Below are 21,379 nucleotides of genomic sequence, written 5' to 3'. Positions count from 1 at the left end.
GTGCACATTGGGTCATTCAGAATAACTTCACACACACCCGCTACTGTGTATTTCCAAGTCTAATTCTGTCACTAAACCCATACCTGTCACCCAGCGCCTAAATACTAGGCCTCAAATTTAAATCCCTCTAAATCTCTCGTTACCGCTGTACTGTTGTTGCTGGGCAAGATATTTAGTGTCCGTCAAAGCACATTTTTTGTTCTGGGTTGAAGTACAATTCCCAATTTAGCAATTTCATAATTTAGTGGTTCCTGCTATATCAGAGCTATTTGGAATCTATCCCTAAAAGGGTATATAATATTGAAGGTGCACATTGGGTCATTCAGAATAACTTCACACACACCCGCTACTGTGTATTTCCAAGTCTAATTCTGTCACTAAACCCATACCTGTCACCCAGCGCCTAAATACTAGGCCTCAAATTTAAATCCCTCTAAATCTCTCGTTACCGCTGTACTGTTGTTGCTGGGCAAGATATTTAGTGTCCGTCAAAGCACATTTTTTGTTCTGGGTTGAAGTACAATTCCCAATTTAGCAATTTCATAATTTAGTGGTTTCTGCTATATCAGAGCTATTTGAAATCTATCCCTAAAAGGGTATATAATATTGAAGGTGCACATAGGGTCATTCAGAATAACTTCACACACACGCTTCTGTGCATTTCCAAGTCTAATTCTGTCACTAAATCCATACCGGTGACCCAGCGCCTAAATACTAGGCCTCAAATTTATATCCCGCTAAATCTCTCGTTACCGCTGTACTGTTGTTGCTGGGCAAGATATTTAGTGTCCGTCAAAGCACATTTTTTGTTCTGGGTTGAAGTACAATTCCCAATTTAGCAATTTCATAATTTAGTGGTTCCTGCTATATCAGAGCTATTTGAAATCTATCCCAAAAAGGGTATATAATATTGAAGGTGCACATTGGGTCATTCAGAATAACTTCACACACACCCGCTACTGTGTATTTCCAAGTCTAATTCTGTCACTAAACCCATACCTGTCACCCAGCGCCTAAATACTAGGCCTCAAATTTAAATCCCTCTAAATCTCTCGTTACCGCTGTACTGTTGTTGCTGGGCAAGATATTTAGTGTCCGTCAAAGCACATTTTTTGTTCTGGGTTGAAGTACAATTCCCAATTTAGCAATTTCATAATTTAGTGGTTTCTGCTATATCAGAGCTATTTGAAATCTATCCCTAAAAGGGTATATAATATTGAAGGTGCACATTGGGTCATTCAGAATAACTTCACACACACGCTTCTGTGCATTTCCAAGTCTAATTCTGTCACTAAATCCATACCGGTGACCCAGCGCCTAAATACTAGGCCTCAAATTTAAATCCCTCTAAATCTCTCGTTACCCACCGCTGTACTGTTGTTGCTGGGCAAGATATTTAGTGTCCGTCAAAGCACATTTTTTGTTCTGGGTTGAAGTACAATTCCCAATTTAGCAATTTCATAATTTAGTGGTTTCTGCTATATCAGAGCTATTTGAAATCTATCCCTAAAAGGGTATATAATATTGAAGGTGCACATAGGGTCATTCAGAATAACTTCACACACACCCGCTACTGTGTATTTCCAAGTCTAATTCTGTCACTAAACCCATACCTGTCACCCAGCGCCTAAATACTAGGCCTCAAATTTAAATCCCTCTAAATCTCTCGTTACCGCTGTACTGTTGTTGCTGGGCAAGATATTTAGTGTCCGTCAAAGCACATTTTTTGTTCTGGGTTGAAGTACAATTCCCAATTTAGCAATTTCATAATTTAGTGGTTTCTGCTATATCAGAGCTATTTGAAATCTATCCCTAAAAGGGTATATAATATTGAAGGTGCACATAGGGTCATTCAGAATAACTTCACACACACGCTTCTGTGCATTTCCAAGTCTAATTCTGTCACTAAATCCATACCGGTGACCCAGCGCCTAAATACTAGGCCTCAAATTTATATCCCGCTAAATCTCTCGTTACCGCTGTACTGTTGTTGCTGGGCAAGATATTTAGTGTCCGTCAAAGCACATTTTTTGTTCTGGGTTGAAGTACAATTCCCAATTTAGCAATTTCATAATTTAGTGGTTCCTGCTATATCAGAGCTATTTGAAATCTATCCCAAAAAGGGTATATAATATTGAAGGTGCACATTGGGTCATTCAGAATAACTTCACACACACCCGCTACTGTGTATTTCCAAGTCTAATTCTGTCACTAAACCCATACCTGTCACCCAGCGCCTAAATACTAGGCCTCAAATTTAAATCCCTCTAAATCTCTCGTTACCGCTGTCCTGTTGTAGCTGGGAAAGTTATTTAGTGCCCGTCAAAGCACATTTTTTGTTCTGGGTTGAAGTACAATTCCCAATTTAGCAATTTCATAATTTAGTGGTTCCTGCTATATCAGAGCTATTTGAAATCTATCCCAAAAAGGGTATATAATATTCAAGGTGCACATTGGGTCATTCAGAATAACTTCACACACACGCTTCTGTGCATTTCCAAGTCTAATTCTGTCACTAAATCCATACCGGTCACCCAGCGCCTAAATACTAGGCCTCAAATTTATATCCCGCTGAATTTGAATACAATACATTGGGCCAAATAATATATTTGTTGTTGTGGTGAACCATAACAATGAGAAAAACATCTAGTAAGGGACGCGGACGTGGACATGGTCGTGGTGGTGTTAGTGGACCCTCTGGTGCTGGGAGAGGACGTGGCCGTTCTGCCACATCCACACGTCCTAGTGTACCAACTACCTCAGGTCCCAGTAGCCGCCAGAATTTACAGCGATATATGGTGGGGCCCAATGCCGTTCTAAGGATGGTAAGGCCTGAGCAGGTACAGGCATTAGTCAATTGGGTGGCCGACAGTGGATCCAGCACGTTCACATTATCTCCCACCCAGTCTTCTGCAGAAAGCGCACAGATGGCGCCTGAAAACCAACCCCATCAGTCTGTCACATCACCCCCATGCATACCAGGGAAACTGTCTCAGCCTCAAGTTATGCAGCAGTCTCTTATGCTGTTTGAAGACTCCGCTGGCAGGGTTTCCCAAGGGCATCCACCTAGCCCTTCCCCAGCGGTGAAAGACATAGAATGCACTGACGCACAACCACTTATGTTTCCTGATGATGAGGACATGGGAATACCACCTCAGCATGTCTCTGATGATGACGAAACACAGGTGCCAACTGCTGCGTCTTTCTGCAGTGTGCAGACTGAACAGGAGGTCAGGGATCAAGACTGGGTGGAAGACGATGCAGGGGACGATGAGGTCCTAGACCCCACATGGAATGAAGGTCGTGCCACTGACTTTCACAGTTCGGAGGAAGAGGCAGTGGTGAGACCGAGCCAACAGCGTAGCAAAAGAGGGAGCAGTGGGCAAAAGCAGAACACCCGCCGCCAAGAGACTCCGCCTGCTACTGACCGCCGCCATCTGGGACCGAGCACCCCAAAGGCAGCTTCAAGGAGTTCCCTGGCATGGCACTTCTTCAAACAATGTGCTGACGACAAGACCCGAGTGGTTTGCACGCTGTGCCATCAGAGCCTGAAGCGAGGCATTAACGTTCTGAACCTGAGCACAACCTGCATGACCAGGCACCTGCATGCAAAGCATGAACTGCAGTGGAGTAAACACCTTAAAACCAAGGAAGTCACTCAGGCTCCCCCTGCTACCTCTTCTGCTGCTGCCGCCTCGGCCTATTCTGCTGCTGCCGCCTCGGCCTCTTCCTCCGCCTCTGGAGGAACGTTGGCACCTGCCGCCCAGCAAACAGGGGATGTACCACCAACACCACCACCACCACCTCCGTCACCAAGCGTCTCAACCATGTCACACGCCAGCGTTCAGCTCTCCATCTCACAAACATTTGATAGAAAGCGTAAATTCCCACCTAGCCACCCTCGATCCCTGGCCCTGAATGCCAGCATTTCTAAACTACTGGCCTATGAAATGCTGTCATTTAGGCTGGTGGACACAGACAGCTTCAAACAGCTCATGTCGCTTGCTGTCCCACAGTATGTTGTTCCCAGCCGGCACTACTTCTCCAAGAGAGCCGTGCCTTCCCTGCACAACCAAGTATCCGATAAAATCAAGTGTGCACTGCGCAACGCCATCTGTAGCAAGGTCCACCTAACCACAGATACGTGGACCAGTAAGCACGGCCAGGGACGCTATATCTCCCTAACTGCACACTGGGTAAATGTAGTGGCAGCTGGGCCCCAGGCGGAGAGCTGTTTGGCGCACGTCCTGCCGCCGCCAAGGATCGCAGGGCAACATTCTTTGCCTCCTGTTGCCACCTCCTCCTTCTCGGCTTCCTCCTCCTCTTCTTCCACCTGCTCATCCAGTCAGCCACACACCTTCACCACCAACTTCAGCACAGCCCGGGGTAAACGTCAGCAGGCCATTCTGAAACTCATATGTTTGGGGGACAGGCCCCACACCGCACAGGAGTTGTGGCGGGGTATTGAACAACAGACCGACGAGTGGTTGCTGCCGGTGAGCCTCAAGCCCGGCCTGGTGGTGTGTGATAATGGGCGAAATCTCGTTGCAGCTCTGGGACTAGCCAATTTGACGCACATCCCTTGCTTGGCGCATGTGCTGAATTTGGTGGTGCAGAAGTTCATTCACAACTACCCCGACATGTCAGAGCTGCTGCATAAAGTGCGGGCCGTCTGTTCGCGCTTCCGGCGTTCACATCCTGCCGCTGCTCGCCTGTCTGCGCTACAGCGTAACTTCGGCCTTCCCGCTCACCGCCTCATATGCGACGTGCCCACCAGGTGGAACTCCACCTTGCACATGCTGGACAGACTGTGCGAGCAGCAGCAGGCCATAGTGGAGTTTCAGCTGCAGCACGCACGGGTCAGTCGCACTACAGAACAGCACCACTTCACCACCAATGACTGGGCCTCCATGCGAGACCTGTGTGCCCTGTTGCGCTGTTTCGAGTACTCCACCAACATGGCCAGTGGCGATGACACCGTTATCAGCGTTACAATACCACTTCTATGTCTCCTTGAGAAAACACTTAGGGCGATGATGGAACAGGAGGTGGCCCAGGAGGAGGAGGAGGAGGATGAGGAAGAGGGGTCATTTTTAGCACTTTCAGGCCAGTCTCTTCGAAGTGACTCAGAGGGAGGTTTTTTGCAACAGCAGAGGCCAGGTACAAATGTGGCCAGCCAGGGCCCACTACTGGAGGACGAGGAGGACGAGGATGAGGAGGAGGTGGAGGAGGATGAGGATGAAGCATGGTCACAGCGGGGTGGCACCCAACGCAGCTCGGGTCCATCACTGGTGCGTGGCTGGGGGGAAAGGCAGGACGATGACGATACGCCTCCCACAGAGGACAGCTTGTCCTTACCCCTGGGCAGCCTGGCACACATGAGCGACTACATGCTGCAGTGCCTGCGCAACGACAGCAGAGTTGCCCACATTTTAACCTGTGCGGACTACTGGGTTGCCACCCTGCTGGATCCACGCTACAAAGACAATGTGCCCACCTTACTTCCTGCACTGGAGCGTGATAGGAAGATGCGCGAGTACAAGCGCACGTTGGTAGACGCGCTACTGAGAGCATTCCCAAATGTCACAGGGGAACAAGTGGAAGCCCAAGGCCAAGGCAGAGGAGGAGCAAGAGGTCGCCAAGGCAGCTGTGTCACGGCCAGCTCCTCTGAGGGCAGGGTTAGCATGGCAGAGATGTGGAAAACTTTTGTCAACACGCCACAGCTAACTGCACCACCACCTGATACGCAACGTGTTAGCAGGAGGCAACATTTCACTAACATGGTGGAACAGTACGTGTGCACACCCCTCCACGTACTGACTGATGGTTCGGCCCCATTCAACTTCTGGGTCTCTAAATTGTCCACGTGGCCAGAGCTAGCCTTTTATGCCTTGGAGGTGCTGGCCTGCCCGGCAGCCAGCGTTTTGTCTGAACGTGTATTCAGCACGGCAGGGGGCGTCATTACAGACAAACGCAGCCGCCTGTCTACAGCCAATGTGGACAAGCTGACGTTCATAAAAATGAACCAGGCATGGATCCCACAGGACCTGTCCGTCCCTTGTCCAGATTAGACATTAACTACCTCCCCATAACCATATATTATTGGACTCCAGGGCACTTCCTCATTCAATCCTATTTTTATTTTCATTTTACCATTATATTGCGATGCTACCCAAAGTTGAATGAACCTCTCCTCTGCCTGTGTGCTAGGCCTAAATATATGCCAATGGACTGTTGCAGTGGTGGCTGACATGAAGCCTGATTCTCTGCTATGACATGCAGACTAATTCTCTGCTGACATGAAGCCAGATTGTCTGTTACGGGACCTCTCTCCTCTGCCTGGGTGCTGGGCCTAAATTTATGACAATGGACTGTTGCAGTGGTGGCTGACGTGAAGCCTGATTCTCTGCTATGACATGCAGACTGATTCTCTGCTGACATGAAGCCAGATCCTCTGTTACGGGACCTCTCTCCTCTGCCTGGGTGCTGGGCCTAAATTTATGACAATGGACTGTTGCAGTGGTGGCTGACGTGAAGCCTGATTCTCTGCTATGACATGCAGACTGATTCTCTGCTGACATGAAGCCAGATCCTCTTTTACGGGACCTCTCTCCTCTGCCTGGGTGCTGGGCCTAAATTTATGACAATGGACTGTTGCAGTGGTGGCTGACGTGAAGCCTGATTCTCTGCTATGACATGCAGACTGATTCTCTGCTGACATGAAGCCAGATCCTCTTTTACGGGACCTCTCTCCTCTGCCTGGGTGCTGGGCCTAAATTTATGACAATGGACTGTTGCAGTGGTGGCTGACGTGAAGCCTCATTCTCTGCTATGACATGCAGACTGATTCTCTGCTGACATGAAGCCAGATCCTCTGTTACGGGACCTCTCTCCTCTGCCTGGGTGCTGGGCCTGAATATATGCCAATGGACTGTTGCAGTGGTGGGTGACGTGAAGCCTCATTCTCTGCTATGACATGCAGACTAATTCTCTGCTGACATGAAGCCAGATTGTCTGTTACGGGACCTCTCTCCTCTGCCTGGGTGCTGGGCCTAAATTTATGACAATGGACTGTTGCAGTGGTGGCTGACGTGAAGCCTGATTCTCTGCTATGACATGCAGACTGATTCTCTGCTGACATGAAGCCAGATTGTCTGTTACGGGACCTTTCTCCTCTACCTGGGTTCTGGGCCTAAATTTATGAAAATTGACTCTTACAGTGGTGGGTGACGTGAAGCCTGATTCTCTGCTATGATATGAAGACTGATTCTCTGCTGACATGAAGCCAGATTGTCTGTTACGGGACCTTTCTCCTCTGCCTGGGTTCTGGGCCTAAATTTATGAAAATTGACTCTTACAGTGGTGGGTGACGTGAAGCCTGATTCTCTGCTATGATATGAAGACTGATTCTCTGCTGACATGAAGCCAGATTGTCTGTTACGGGACCTTTCTCCTCTGCCTGGGTTCTGGGCCTAAATTTATGAAAATTGACTCTTACAGTGGTGGGTGACGTGAAGCCTGATTCTCTGCTATGATATGAAGACTGATTCTCTGCTGACATGAAGCCAGATTGTCTGTTACGGGACCTTTCTCCTCTGCCTGGGTTCTGGGCCTAAATTTATGAAAATTGACTCTTACAGTGGTGGGTGACGTGAAGCCTGATTCTCTGCTATGATATGAAGACTGATTCTCTGCTGACATGAAGCCAGATTGTCTGTTACGGGACCTTTCTCCTCTGCCTGGGTTCTGGGCCTAAATTTATGAAAATTGACTCTTACAGTGGTGGGTGACGTGAAGCCTGATTCTCTGCTATGATATGAAGACTGATTCTCTGCTGACATGAAGCCAGATTGTCTGTTACGGGACCTTTCTCCTCTGCCTGGGTTCTGGGCCTAAATTTATGAAAATTGACTCTTACAGTGGTGGGTGACGTGAAGCCTGATTCTCTGCTATGATATGAAGACTGATTCTCTGCTGACATGAAGCCAGATTGTCTGTTACGGGACCTTTCTCCTCTGCCTGGGTTCTGGGCCTAAATTTATGAAAATTGACTCTTACAGTGGTGGGTGACGTGAAGCCTGATTCTCTGCTATGATATGAAGACTGATTCTCTGCTGACATGAAGCCAGATTCTCTGTTACGGGACCTCTCTCCTCTGCCTGGGTGCTGGGCCTAAATTTATGACAATGGACTGTTGCAGTGGTGGCTGACGTGAAGCCTGATTCTCTGCTATGACATGCAGACTGATTCTCTGCTGACATGAAGCCAGATTCTCTGTTACGGGACCTCTCTCCTCTGCCTGTGTGTGTGCTGGGCCTAAATATATGCCAATGGACTGTTGCAGTGGTGGCTGACGTGAAGCCTCATTCTCTGCTATGACATGCAGACTAATTCTCTGCTGACATGAAGACAGATTCTCTGTTACGGGACCTCTCTCCTCTGCCTGGGTGCCGGGGCCTAAATATCTGAGAATGGACTGTTCCAGTGGTGGGTGACGGGAAGCCAGATTCTCTGCTATGGAACCTCTCTCCAATTGATTTTGGTTAATTTTTATTTATTTAATTTTTATTTTAATTCATTTCCCTATCCACATTTGTTTGCAGGGGATTTACCTACATGTTGCTGCCTTTTGCAGCCCTCTAGCTCTTTCCTGGGCTGTTTTACAGCCTTTTTAGTGCCGAAAAGTTCGGGTCCCCATTGACTTCAATGGGGTTCGGGTTCGGGACGAAGTTCGGATCGGGTTCGGATCCCGAACCCGAACATTTCCGGGATGTTCGGCCGAACTTCTCGAACCCGAACATCCAGGTGTTCGCTCAACTCTAGTCTTGACACCTTTTTCTGGGAAGTCTTTATCACCTACTGACTCCAATTAGGATAATGGATTCAACACCTTTGACCCAATGCTGGGTATAATTACCAGATGTAGATTCAGTTACATATTTATTCCCAGAATTCTTGTACAATCACTCAGAATTGAGAAAGCTTGTTGGAAAAACGAGTGAAAAGTTTTCAAGAAATCTACAGTACGTCCAGTTGCCTTGATTTATTCTTTACAGATATGTCATATTCTAGGTTCTTCAAAGTAGCCACCTTTTGCTTTGATTACTGCTTTGCACACTCTTTGCATTCTCTTGATGAGCTTCAAGAGGTAGTCACCTGAAATGGTCTTCCAACAGTCTTGAAGGAGTTCCCAGAGATGCTTAGCACTTGTTGGCCCTTTTGCCTTCACTCTGCGGTCCAGCTCACCCCAAACCATCTCGATTGGGTTCAGGTCCGGTGACTGTGGAGGTCAGTTCATCTGGCGCAGCACCCCATCAATCTCCTTCATGGTCAAATAGCCCTACACAGCCTGGAGATGTGTTTAGGGTCATTGTCCTGTTGAAAAATAAATGATGGTCCAACCGATGGAATAGCATGCCGCTGCAAGATGCTGTGGTTGCCATGCTGGTTCAGTATGCCTTCAATTTTGAATAAATCCCCAACAGTGTCACCAGCAAAGCATCCCCACACCATCACATCTCCTCCTCCATGCTTCACGGTGGGAACCAGGCACGTAGAGTCCATCTGTTCACCTTTTCTGCGTCGCACAAAGACACGGTGGTTGGAACCAAAGATCTCAAATTTGGACTCATCAGACCAAAGCACAGATTTCCACTGGTCTAATGTCCATTCCTTGTGTTCTTTAGCTCAAACAAGTCTCTTCTGCTTGTTGCCTGTCCTTAGCAGTGGTTTCCTAGCAGATATTCTACCATGAAGGCCTGATTCACACAGTCTCCTCTTAACAGTTGTTCTAGAGATGTGTCTGCTGCTAGAACTCTGTGTGGCATTGACCTGGTCTCTAATCTGAGCTGCTGTTAACCTGCGATTTCTGAGGCTGGTGACTCGGATGAACTTATCCTCCGCAGCAGAGGTGACTCTTGGTCTTCCTTTCCTGGGGCGGTCCGCATGTGAGCCAGTTTCTTTGTAGCGCTTGATGGTTTTTGTGACTGCACTTGGGGACACTTTCAAAGTTTTCCCAATTTTTCGGACTGACTGACCTTCATTTCTTAAAGTAATGATGGTCACTAGTTTTTCTTTACTTAGCTGCTTTTTTCTTGCCATAATACAAATTCTAACAGCCTATTCAGTAGAACTATCAGCTGTGTATCCACCTGACTTCTCCACAATGCAACTGATGGTCCCAACCCCATTTATAAGGCAATAAATCCCACTTATTAAACCTGACAGGGCACACCTGTGAAGTGAAAACCATTTCAGGTGGCTACCTCTTGAAGCTCAACAAGAGAATGCCAAGAGTGTGCAAAGCAGTAATCAAAGCAAAAGGTGGCTACTTTGAAGAACCTAGAATATGACATATTTTCAGTTGTTTCACACTTCTTTGTTATGTATATAATTCCACATGTGTTAATTCATAGTTTTGATGCCTTCAGTGTGAATCTACAATTTTCATAGTCATGAAAATAAAGAAAACTATTTGAATGAGAAGGTGTGTCCAAACATTTGGTCTGTACTGTATATATTTTTTTAAACCTTTTTTTTTTACTTTATTTTTAGCTCCCCCAGGGAGGCTAGAATATGCCATCTTCAGATCTTTTTTTAGCTTACATTGTAGTTCAATAGAACTACAATCTAGGCCTCATTTGCTTTTATCCTATGGAGCCATGCCACCTGCAGGCCTCCATAGGAACTACAGTTCTGATATGCTGTTCTGATATCCTCAGAGAAAAGGAACAGCTACCCAAATTACTGCATGAGGGAACCATTTCTTGCTCGGAACCGCAGTGCTTTTGGGTTTTCAGCATTTTGATACTGTCGCCATAATTGACCATGTTATCTAAAGGGTTAAATGTCTGTGATCAGAAACATTAGCGCCAGGCCTCTGCTGTTTAAAAGATCAAAGAATTGGTGACTATGGCGTTAGCTGCGTTCACAAGCTGGCACTATATATAAACCCCTTCCTTCTGGCATACATGTTCGCCAATGCCAGGGGCTTAACTATAGGGAAAGCAGGGGAAGCATCTGCTTTGGGGCCTAAACTCAGAAGGGGCTAACCCAGAAGGAGGCTAAATAGATTTGATTGTCAGGGATCCCTCAACAGTATTATATAATTACATTATATACAGTAACACTATAGGAAACGGATGGAGCAGCTACTCTGCCTTGTTTGAGAGAGAAATCTTGACTAGCTACAGGAGTGGGGGTTCCACGGGAGGAAGGCGTTGCAAAGAAGTTTCTGGGGGGTGTAGGACATGCAGACATTTGCCTAGTCATTTCTAGTTACGACACTGGCCGCTACAACTCTATGGGATAAAGGGAAACTCCACTTTAGGAAACCTTATCCCAGAATGTAGAGCATGAACACTATAAGGCTAAAAGTTTGTGGACACCTGGTCATCCTACCAATATGAGCTTGTTGGACATCACATACTTGAAATTGGGTTTCCTTTTGCAGCTATAATAACCTCCACTATTCTAATAAGGCTTTTCACAAGATTTTGGAGTGTGTCTGTGGGAATTCAGCCATTTCTCTTTGTGGAATAAGGAATTGATGTTGGATGAGAAGGTCTCATCTTCTGAACTCCAAAAGGTATTTGTTCAGGTTAAGGTCAGGGCTCAGTGTAGATCACTTACATTCCATACCTAGGTTGTTACATCATATGTTAGACCATATCTGTGGTCCTTGCTTTGTGCACTGGGGGACAGTAATGCTGGAACAAAATTGTTGCCACAATGTTGGAGGCATAAAGTTGTATAAATTGTCTTTATCCTGAAGCATTAACAATACTCTTCACTGGAAAAATGAGGCTAACCCAAAGCCCTAGAAAACTTCTCCATTCCATTATACCTCCTCCACTAAATTTTATAGTAGTAACTATGTATTCAATTAAAGGTGTTGCCCAGCCTTTTTTAAGTGATTGCCTATTCTCATCTGCTGTTCGGTGCTGAAAGCTACAGAGCACCGTCAACATTTTAGTGGAGGAAGTTCACTACTACAGCAACTCCACTGGTCAGCTAGTGATTGTGTATCTTAAGGGTAGACCATCACGTAATAGATGCTGGACAATCTCTTTTAGTACTATTCTCCTGGCATTCACCAAACCCAGATTCAATCATCACACTGTAAGACAGTGGAATATGAGTCATGATTCAAAAGAACGTTTCTACTGCTCCAACATCCACAGTGCTGACGTAATCTCAGAAGCAGTTTGGAACTCTGTAGTGAATGATGTTTCAGAGGGTGTAGCATATAGACACAGGTTGCAAGGCCTAGGCTTCGGGATGTTGCCTTATGCTCACTAGCAGGTAACATAATCCTGTAACAGTGTGCAGCTAGCACTTTAAAGGGGATTTCCAAGACTTTTATACTTATCTGATACTTACTACTTATCTGATCGGTGAGGGTCTGACACCCAGGACTCCCACCTGCTCAGCTATTTGAGAAGGCATCTGTGCTTACAGTAGCACTATGGCGTTCTAGTAGCACTAGGCCAAGTGACGTCACATTCATTGTTCATATGACCTAGGCACAGCTCAGCATCATTGAAGTAATTGTGTCTGAGCTTCGATACCAAGCACAGGTGCTATACAATTTAGAGCACTGTGCTTGGTGAGCTGAGAGAAGGCCATGGCGCTACTGCACCCACCATTCAGATACTGATGACCTACCCAGAGGCACTGCAAAAAGTCATCAATCACGGTGCTGTATTCTTTTCCCCCACAAAATGACATCATCTGAAATATTGTGAGTTCCTTCACAACCATTTGTTTCTGAATTACATGTTGATAGGCCTCAGGTGCTACGTATATGCCACACATTGGGCTCATATCTGAAAAGACCATTATCACTTGTAAATGCTGTAAGGCTAGTGGAAACTGGGTTCAGTTCAATTTGACGACAGCTCCATTTCAAATTCAACTTACTGAAAATGGTTTTATCTCACACAGAACATCTTCAATGATGGGTATTGGATGCATTTCTATGAGTACCGCTTGAGTCTAATATCCAGAAAGTTCTAAATATCACTTACATGTACAGTGCCTTAAAAAAATATTTATACCCCTTAAACTTTTCCACATTTTTTCACATTACATCCACAAACTTAAATGTATTGTATTGGGATTTGATGCAATAGATCAACACAAAGTAACACGTATGGGTGAAGTGAAAAATGATACATGGTTTTCAACATTTTTATAAATAAAAATCTGAAAAGTGTGATATCAAGCCAAGTGAGTTAATACTTTGTAGGACCTCCTTTCACTGCAATTACAGCTACAAGTCTTTTAGGGTATGTCTCTACCAGCTTTGCACAAATAGAGGCTGACATTTTTGCCCATTCTTCTCTGCAAAATAGCTCAAACTCAGGTAGATTGGATGGAGAGCGTCTGTGAACAGCAATTTTCATGTCCTCAGATTCTCAATGGGATTTAGGTCTGGACTTTGATTGGGCCATTCTAACACATGAATATGCTTTGATCTAAACCATTCCATTGTAGCTTTGGTTATATGTTTAGGGTTGTTTTCCTGCTTGACAATGAACCTCCAGCCCAGTGTCTTTTGCAGCCTCTAACAGATTTTCCTCCAGGATTGCCCTGTATTTAGCTCCATCTTCCCATCAACTCTGACCCACTCCCCTGTCCTTGCTGAAGGACAGCATCCCCACAGCATGATGGTGCCACCACCATGTTTAGCTTTCCACCACATATAGCGTTTATTCCTGACGTAATGTGCAGAATGTGCAAAATGGTAAGTATTGTAGAATGCCCACATGGCAAATAGCCAGAAAAAATGCTTAAAATGACTTGGTTTTGGCAACTAACCAGAGCCCTGGCCATCTCTATTTGGTGGGGACTTTCCATGCATGCATTACCCTTCTTTATACTTTTCTCTCTTAATCTATTTTACTTTCATTGCAAATCTCTTGCACTCAATATGCTCTTTGAATGCAAAAACATTGATCTCTGTTACAAGAGATTTTTATTTAAAGTACCAGAAGTGCCAGACTTCTTTATTAGGTCACACAAAACCTACAAAAAAACGGAGCTCACCATGTACTGGTATCAAAATATAATAATACTTTATTGAATTCATAACATGATGTATATAAACGACATTGTCATAAAAAACAGGTAGACAGAAGGAAACACCACCCTGGTCGGACATAGACTACACAGATATTATAATGTAACTGACTATCAAAGTATAATAAATAAATTAACTAATTAATAAATAGCATGGCGGTTGGTCTCATATAATTGTGTGGTATATATATATATATATATATATATAGGAGACAGCAGGCCTGCAGAGAGTTCCCAGTAGTGCTCTGGAAAACCCAGAGACCGGCACCGTGGCTCCAAACCATGTGACATAATATACTATGGAAAATAAGAAGAGACCTACCGGAAAGGGTGCCGTATGTCCACAAGCAGGATGGCGCTACCCCGACGCGCATTTCGGCATGCCTTCGTACCTCGGTGCACCATCCTGCTGTTCCGTTCCGGAAAATAAGGAATGCACACAGATGTCATCCGTATTTTTTTGCGGATCCATTTTTTACGGACCGCAAAATACATATGGCCGTGTGTATGAGGCCTAAGTCTTAGGAAAAGAACAGAAGAGTATTAGAAAGAACAGAAGAAAAAAAATACTCACCTCATCCACTTGCTCACACAGTGGCAGTCTGCTCCTCTCTTGAGTGGAAAAGACCTGCCAAAGGACCTGCGCTGAGAATGATGACATCACTGCTCACTCCCAGCATGATCAGTGATGACGTCATCACGTGTTCATGATGGGAGAGTGTGATACCATTATCACGCTCAGCGCAACTCCTTCGGCAGGTTTGTTTTCAAACCTAAAAGGCCATATTGCACTAGAGATTTACCATATTTAACGGCTGTTAGACGGGTGCACTTTGGTCTAAGAGGCTGCTAAAAATGGTCCCATTGATTGATAGGTTGAATAGGGTTTTAACTAGAGGTGGGACGACAAATCCGTCGAATCCACGAATCCCTCGAATCTTGTTGGATTCGAGGGAATTCGTGGACTCGAATCCCGACCTCATTTACTAAATTCAAATCCGGCGAATCCATGACAGCGGGGACCGGTGCAGTCCCTGTATTCTAATGCACCGGACCCGCTCACTGTAGTATAATCTTATGATCTAACCTGCATTGTTAAGATATAATAATCCAGACAACACGTAGTATTAATAGTGCGCATAACAGTGCCATCCACAGATCCCCATAATAGTGCTTTCCACAATTCCCCCATAACAGTGCCATCCACACATCCCCCATAACAGTGCCATGCACAGATCCCCCATAACAGTGCCATCCACAGATCCCCCATAACAGTGCCATCCACAGATCCCCCATAACAGTGCCATCCACAGATCCCCCATAACAGTGCCATCCACAGATCCCCCATAAGAGATTGTATCACTTTGTTTCCTACACCGTTTACACAATTCTTATGTACAGGATTCGTAGAATTTGAGATTCAATAGATTCGAGAACCTTTTCGGATTTGGATTCGAAAAAAATTGGATTTGTCCCACCTCTAGTTTTAACATTGTGATTCGTGACAAATTGATTGGTAACAAATTGACAATTTCTTGTCAAAATTCGGCGAAGCTACCAAATAGAATTTTTCAAAACTTTGCTTATCACTATTCATCTTCCCCATTCAGACCAGACCGTAATGATCTTTAGTTCTTGAAATTTTCCTTGATGCTCAACACAAAGTCCCCTCGTCCAAAGTGTCATCCTGCTGCCAACCACAATGCAGTGCTTGCTATGCCCCCCAGTGTCCCCATTACAGCAGAATACTCCTGAAAATACTAGTACCAGACAAAGAGTGACCCTTTAATAGGCATAACCACATGGTGCTCTCAAAAATAATTATGCCTAGCAAATGGTGCCCCTAACAGTAAGGCCCCTTTCACATGAATGATATGTATTGGCCCCGGAAGTGTTCAGGGTTCGTTCAGTAAAACTCACACCATTTTGCAAGCAAGTTCAGTCAGTTCCGTCTGTGATTGCGTTCAGTTGTTTTTTGCGCGGGTGCAATGCGTTTTGATGCGATTTTCAAGCGCGTGATGAAAAACTGAAGGTTTACAAACAACATCTCTTAGCAACCATGAGTGAAAAACGCATTGCATCCAGACTTGCTTCAAGCTTAAATACTACCGCCAGGGACAGTGAAGAGAAAGGCTACAATTAGAAAGAAGAAGAAAATTTGTATGTGTGGAATAGGGACAAGCAGGTAAGCTGTTACCCACAGAGTGAGAACAGAGGAGCTGTGGCCACTGTGCATCCTATCAGAACTGCAGCAGATGAAAACCTCAAAGGCAGCTACCTGCAAGGAAATCCTTTCATTGTAACAGAAATCAGTTTTTGGGGAGGTGGAATAAGCAAAAACTGTACAACACTTGTTCTACCATCAATGTAGCATGGAATATAGAATACTAATAAGAACTCTGTCAGGTAATTTTTTTTTTGTTTTACTTTGAAAAACCATATAAATCAGTGATTGAGAAAGTAATATTAGGGGTAGATCTGTTTATCTCCACACACACACAGTTCCAATTTTTTTTTTTTTTTTGGGGGGGGTGGGTTATTTAATTGAATTTAATTAAACCAGCATGTAGGTGATCAGTACACTAACACACAGGGTAGTGCAGCAATTTACCTGTGAGTGTTAGCATGAAATTAAGCGATAGGCGTCAATTGTTCGTTTTTCATTTATTGTATCTCCACACAGTTGTAATAAAAATTTTTGGGGACTTGTTCAATTTAATCAAACAGCATATAGGTGATCTATAGCCTGTACACAAATACATAGGCTAGGGCAACAATTTACCTGTGAGTATTATTAACGTGAAATTAAGCATCAGGCCTCAATCGTCCATTTCCGTTTATTGTATCTTTACACTCTTGGAATTGTATTTCTGGGGGGGGGGGGGCTTGTTACATTTTATTAAACCAGCATATAGGTGATCAGTACACCAACACACAGGGTAAGGTAACAATTTACCTATAAGTAATAACTTGCTATTAGAGTTCAGGCTTGAACCTCAATCATCTGTTTTCTTTATTCTATATCCAGATTCCACATGGATGCAATTAAATAGTTTTTTGGGGGGTTCAATGTAATTAAACCAGCATATAAGTGATCACTATACCAATACAGAGGTATTATCTGTGAGTGATAACGAATTTAGGTCTAAATCAATTTCCCTTAATTTCTATTTCCACACCGTGCCAATTTTTTTTTGGGGGGGGGGGTTGATAAATATATTCAGATAATCCCACTTTCCTTAATATGCTTTTATTTTTCACAATGTCAGTTGTTACATTTGACGCGTTTTGGCTCATCCAGAGCCTTTGTCAACTGTAACACAAAAAACTAAAGATGCACTATGTAAAGGCACAGAGGTTACCTAAGTAATTACATCAGACATCGTCACCTGGGCAACCAATATAAACAAAAAACAAGAGATCGCAGTATCACGATTCTGATCAAATGGCTTAATGCTTCTGTGATGTCCAAAAGGAAAGATAAATCATTATTTTCCGTGTTACTACAAATGATGACATATCTATACAATAGTTCCAAAATAAAAACATCATGCCACTACTGCGAACTGCTGACCATCATCTTCCGTAGGGCTGCTGCCACCGTCATGCCACTACCGCCGTCATGCCACTACTGCAACCCGCCAACCATCATGTACGGTATGGCTGCTGCTGCCTCCTTCATGCCAATGCTGCCATCAAACTTCCAACCATCATCTTCCGTAAGGCTGCTGCCGCCATCATATTCTGGAAGGCTGCTGCTGCCTCCATAATGCTACTGCCACCATCATGCCACTGCTGTGACATGCCAACCATCATGTTCCATATGGCTGCTGCTGCTCCCTCCATTATGCCATCACCACCATCATGCAACTGCTGCGACCTGCCAACCATCATGTTCTGTATGGCTGTTGCCATCTACATCATGCCACTGGCTCCATTATGTCACTGCTGTGGCCTGCTGACCATCATTTTCCATAAGTCTGCTGCCTGCCAACATGTACCATATGGCTGCTCCTGCACCCGCCGTTACCTCAGCAGCTGCTGCTCTTTGGAGCTAATCCCCTACTGTCCATCACTATTAACGCAGAGCATCTGCCACTACTACCACTGCTACAGTCCTGATCAAAAGTTTAAGACCACTTGAAAAATGGCAAAAAATCATATTTAGCATGGCTGGATCTTAACAAGGTTCCAAGTAGAGCTTCAACATGCAACAAGAAGAAATGGGAGTGAGCCAGAACATTTTTTTGAGCATTCAATTTAATGAAAAACAACAAATAAACAGAAACAGGCTGTTTTTCAACTGATCAAAATTTTAGGACCACATGCCTTTAAAAGGCCAAATCTGTGCAAAGATGTGGATTCATTGTCATTTTATGTCAGGTAGTCACACGTTGTGATGGCAAAGGCAAAAAAACTCTCCCTTTTTTAACGTGGTCGGGTTGTTGAATTGCATAAGCAGGGTCTCTCACAGTGCGCCATCGCTGCTGAGGTGGGACGCAGTAAGACAGTCATTTGGACTTTCTTAAATGATCCTGAGGGTAATGGAACAGAAAAGTCAAGTGGAAGACCTAAAAAAAATTTCATCAGCACTGAGCCGGAGGATCCAATTGGCTGTCCATCAAGACACTGGACGATCCTCGCCCCAAATTAAGGCCCTTACTGGTGCTGACTGCAGCCCCATAACCATCAGACGGCATCTGAGACTGAAGGGCTTCAAAAACAAAGACCCCGTCTCCATGACGTCTTCAAAGACCTAGTCTCCATGAACGCCACAGAACTGCTCGTTTGGACTTTGCAAGAGAGCACCAAACATGAGACATTCAAAGGTGGAAGAAAGTTTTATTCTCTGATGAGAAAAAATTTGACCTTGATGGTCCTGATGTTTTCCAACATTACTGGCATGACAAGCAGATCCCACCTGAGATGTTTTCTACGCGCCACAGTGGAGGGGGCGCCATAATGGTCTGGGGTGCTTTTTTTCTGTGGAACAATTGAGCTTCAGGAAGTGCAGGTGCATCAAACGGCAGCTGGCTGTGTCCAGATGTTGCAGAGAGCATTCCTCATGACTTTTTTCAACAGGACAACTCTACAGTACACAATGCCCGCAGGACAAGGGACTTCTTCCAGGAGAATAACATCACTCTTTTGGCCCATCCTGCGAGTTCCCCTGATCTAATTCCAGTTGAGAACCTTTGGGGATGGATGGCAAGGGAAGTTTACAAAAATGGACAACAGTTGCAGACAGTAGATGGCCTTCGTGCGGCCGTCTTCACCAGTTGGAGAAATGTTCCCACTCACCTCATGGAAACGCTTGCATCAAGCATGCCGAAACAAATTTTTGAAGTGATAAACAATAACGGCGGAGCTACTCATTACTGTGTTCATGTTTGGAAGTTGGATTTCTGTTTTGGGGGGTTTAGGTTTTTTTTGGAGGTGTGGTCCTAAACTTTTGATCAGCTGAAAAACAGCCTGTTTCAGTTTATTCGTTGTTTTCATTAAATTGAATGCTCAAAAAATGTTTTGTCTCACTCTCATTTCTTCTTGTTGCATGTTGAAGCTCTTCTTGGAACCTTGTTAAGATCCAGCCATACTAAATATGATTTTTTGCCATTTTTTAAGTGGTCTTAAACTTTTGATCAGGACTATATTACTACTACTACTACCCATAGAAAGTTGTTCTACTGACTTGTACAGTATCTTCCACGTTATGCTGCTTCTGGTGCCGCCATGCTGACACTACTATTGCTGTCTGGTGCCTCTTATTACCCTATACTTTCCCCATCCATAATTTTTAGGCTCATTTGCAACTAGTCACTTTTTCAGGCATTCTAGCCCTGTGAATCCATCATTTTGTGTGTGTTGTAAGGGATCGCCTCTTATTCGGGGGTCATTCTCACAATGATCTTCATCGACCACAGGGTTAGGGGCTTTTATTTGGCACCTCAGCAAAACCAAAACAAACAATACAAATAAAACACTTGCCCAGCTGGGCTCTAACTAAACATGAGGACTCCCTACCTCACTGAAAGCCCCGTTCACACACGGGAAAAACATGCAGCTTTTCCCAGCCTAATAATCCAGCACTTCCAGGCTGTAACAAAAGATAATGGCCAATGGGATAGAGAAGGCACTCATAGGGTAAATCATTTCAATAAAACAAATTTCTAATAAAAGAAATGGTTTGCTCACCTATTGCGGTTGCATCAATTGGATGCAACTGCAATGGAGATCGAGTGTAGATAAGAGATGGTTGGTGCAGCCAAGATTCATCCTAACACCTTGGGCAGGAGCCACCCTGCCACTAGGGTAATGGAAATGAAAAAGAAGTACGCTGAACCTTAAGTAGAGCGTGTGGACTGCTGGGGGGCGCACGAAACAACCGATCGCGTACCTAATCCTAAGGTATGAAAAGGCCTCCTGTTGGGGGATGTTAAAGGAATGCCTGACCGCTTCAAAGGACTTTAACCCTGAGCTCGTTAAGAGGTCGGCCATTGTGTTGACTCCGCTATCCTTCCAGACATTAATGTTCAAATCCGGGATCAAATGTTGGAGAGATTCCAGGGGGGTTAGGTGGGCTACTGAGGCAGGGTCAGACCACTCGCTTTCATGGTATGTTCTCCATAAAGCTACTGATAATAAAATTCAGGTTGAAGGCCAGAGTAGGTATCGTGCAGTGCTGCCATAAGGAGGGCACGCAAGTTATGGCCAGAAATTTGTGATTGTTCAATTTGAACCCAATGTTTCCCAGTGTCTCCCCTCCACCACTCTCTGAGTTAGTTAACTCTGGAGGCGAGATAATAATCGTAATCGTAATAGGTTTGGTAAGCCCAAGGCCCCATGCCTTTTATGTCTGCACATAATGCTTCTGGCAACTCTTGGTCTAACCTTGTTCCAAATTAGTGCGCTTAGCATTCGGTTTGCCAAATTAAAGAAGGAAATTGGGACCGGGATAGATATAGTACGGAACAGATATAGGAACTTCGGAAGTATATGTTGTTGGAAAGCTGCAATACGCCCCAACCAGGATAACACTATACTAGTGAACTCTGGTTGGAGTGCCTGTAAGAGGGGGAAAATTGTTCATATAAAGTTCCTGTGGAGTGGCTGTCACCTTAAAACTTAGGTATTGGATTGAGGAGCCCTGCCAGTCCAGTGGAAATTATTTTCTCATTTGGGCCAAGACCGATTCCGGGATCCCCAGGGAGAGAGCTTGGGATTTATTTTCGTTAACCTTATAATAAGAGAGGGCCCCATATGAACGAATGATATCCATTACTGCTGTTAGAGATGACCG

This window comes from Bufo gargarizans, chromosome 2 (assembly GCF_014858855.1).
Source record: "Bufo gargarizans isolate SCDJY-AF-19 chromosome 2, ASM1485885v1, whole genome shotgun sequence".
In the NCBI taxonomy this organism is placed as follows: Eukaryota; Metazoa; Chordata; class Amphibia; order Anura; family Bufonidae; genus Bufo; species Bufo gargarizans.
This window is presented reverse-complemented; position numbering follows the sequence as displayed.